This window comes from Parambassis ranga, chromosome 18 (assembly GCF_900634625.1).
Source record: "Parambassis ranga chromosome 18, fParRan2.1, whole genome shotgun sequence".
Lineage (NCBI taxonomy): Eukaryota > Metazoa > Chordata > Actinopteri > Ambassidae > Parambassis > Parambassis ranga.
The window spans coordinates 8,261,881-8,265,029 of record NC_041038.1 but is presented as its reverse complement, the minus strand read 5'-3'; positions in this window follow the sequence as shown (position 1 = coordinate 8,265,029).

The following is a 3,149-nucleotide window of genomic DNA, read 5'->3' as shown; positions in this document are numbered from 1 at the left end:
GCACCGAATATGAAGTCTGTGGTGATTGTGTTTGTGGGTCTATTCAGTGTTTTTTTTATTACTGTAAACATGCAGCATTGCAGCAGAATGCAGTATTACTGTACTGGCTGTGTGCAGGTAAATGTCATTTAACATGCGGCCGTATTAAACGCCTTTGATAGGTCACTGAAGGGCTTGCTGCAAATGGAAATACACTCCCCTACACACATGATGCTGTGGAAGATGATCCCTGGTTTACCTGAAGCAGTCCATGATATAACATTGATTTTTGACCATTTAATAATATTCTCTGGCTGATGTACTAAATCTGATGGATGTTTATGTAATTAGAATACTTTTCCAAGGTTAAAAACATCTCATTTCCTCTCATTTCTTCAGCTTTAACATCATATATATATATATAGCTCATGCACCAAACAGAAGAAATAATAAGGAAAGCACTTCACGCACAACAGTGTCATTTAGTGTCAATTGTTTAATTACCTCACTAATCGCACGTTGAAGTGACATGTGTGGGTTTGGAGTAAACATAACAGCTGCCATACATTAAGTTACAGTAGCGTGCCTCACTGCCGCTGAACAGAAAAGAGAAAATTGCCAGGCTGCCCAGCCCTCTTTGAGTTGATGTAGAGGAGCAATATTCCCCGGAACAGCTTGCACAGGCAGCTAATGCCCCTTTCAACATGTCTAAAATTATGTTCAGAGGACTGTCCAATCAATGGGATTGTCCAGCGATAGGAGACGGGGCCACCTTGCAGCCAAATGAGTCGCGGCTTCATAATGGTGAGCTAAATTTATCGCAGCACCAGAATTGGTCTTAGTGCAGGGCTTAATCTGAGAGGAGGAGGATGATGAAGCAGAGAGTTTTCTCTCTCAGCTACTTCCAGATACCAGAAACATAATTGAAAAGTGCGGAAACACAGCAGACGCTGCCCTCAGTATACTGGCCTGATAAAGACATTAGATGAGCAAATGGAATTACTGAAAAGGCTGCAAAAGTGTAAGCAAACAGAAAACTGAAGGGTACAAGGGAACAAGGTCTAGATTCATGTTGCTGCTTTACAGGCCAGAGCAAAAATCTTTCACTGAAGGAGAGGGTGCTAAAGGTGTAAATAAACATGTAGTCTATTATATATATATATATATATATATATATATATATATATATATATATATATATATATATATATACCCTCAACACCATTCTAAAACATCTTCTTTAAAGTTGCCCCTGTTGATGTTTGACCATTAGGTGGCAGTATAACAGGCTGAAAAGACACACTCTTAGGCCCCGTTCACACTGGAGAAAGTCAATCCAGCTACCGACCTATTTTCAAATCTGGAGACGTGTCCGCGCTCAATCCAGCTTAACACGGCTTGGTTGTTGTCCTCCAAACCACTAGGTGGTGCCTTGTAATATACAGAGTCCATTCAGGCCTTGGTAGGACCACGTGCGCGCATGCGCCATGCATTTTTTTTTTGTCCCGTGTTGCTTGTTCTTTTGTTTGTTTGGTTCAAAAAGCAGTTTACTCCTTTGTAGCCCTGTCTAAAATAAACTCGGGGCAAAGCTATCGTAGTTCGACTGTTGTTTACATACAGCTTTTGTACGCGACCCGGACACTGTCCCAATGAACCTGGAAGTATGGTATCGCTAGCGGTATTCGCTAGCCGCATTTGCGTTTAGAACTAAGCCACATCTGAGCTAATCTGGCTAGATCCACCTCCGAGAGGGGGATTGAAATCAATCCGGATATATCTGGATTCACGTTCAGACTCAGAAAAAATTATCCGGATATATCCAGATACGGCCCCAATCCCATTCTAGCCGGATTGATTTCCCCAGTGTGAACGGGGTCTATACTCATCTGACGACTGGTCACATGTTTCTGCTAATAGTACCTCCTCATCAAACACAAAGCAACATTAGCACAATGATGGTTGAATCTGCACTGTTCCACTAACTACTGCTAACTTTGCCTGCATGTCATGGTCACTCTATTTTGCTGTTTTGGGGAAACATTTTGGAATGTTGTCCATATGTGAGTCCATATTAAATATTGTATTGAAAAAAATCCTCCAAGAATGTCTGGACAGACAGACACAGGTCGGCCTCACTACACAGCATCTCTAGTTTAGTGATGTTGGTACAAAATACAAAAACATAAAATGTGAAGCTTCTTATAATCTTCTTTTTGTCTGATCTAATATTACATGCACTATGTATAGTTATAGAAGGCATATATTTTCTATCTAGTAAAAGCATCTCCAACAAATGCATCCAGTGTAGGCGGTCTGTGGTTAAGCTGAATCCAGCAAGAACAACAAGCATGACATGTAAAGGCAGAACCTGGCTTGAGTGCATGCTAGAGTGCTGCGAAGCGCAAACACTGCACAAAACAGGGAAGAACTAGCCACAGCTGTACACATCAATAAAGTTGGTAAGTAGACACTACTTTTGTCCATCCACAAGATTCTGACTGAGCAGTATTATTATTATTATTATCTTATTATTTTAGTAGCTGTGCTTCATGCTTTGACCTCTCAGAGCTGACAGCACGTTCGATAAAAAGTGCACACAACAGAGCCTGCAGAGGATTTATTTTTGCATGGAAAATCTGATCTGTGACAGATGCTTGTTTTTGCCGGGGACATACTGCTGCTGCTCACAAGGCCGCTCAGGTCAAAAGTACAAGATAAGCATGTTAGTATTGAGCAGGCAGATGGTAGGAGCAGGGAGGGGGAACAAAAATCATTGTTATTGACCTGCAACAAACTATCAGATACAGCAGCAAACTTATCAGATTACTTGGTACTGTATGTGCAATAATAAGAGCTGCAACCAAACCATGCGTTAAATGGGAAACATTATCACCAGTGGGGAGTCAATAGCACACATGCATACATCTTCAGGGTAAAGGCCCTCCTCCTGTCTGTCCATATATAATGTTTAATATGTGGCTGAGTCCTGAATGCATTTTTCTTTTTTTTTGCTCATGAGGTAAAATTTGAGATTATAAGGAATCACAGCGAAATAATGAAAGGAAGCAACATCTGGCTTTTTTCAATTCTACCAGCTAAGTAGCAATCTGAAGTCAAATAGCCGTCGGTAACCAGTGGATGATGTTTAGAGCTACCTCATTTAATTCCTT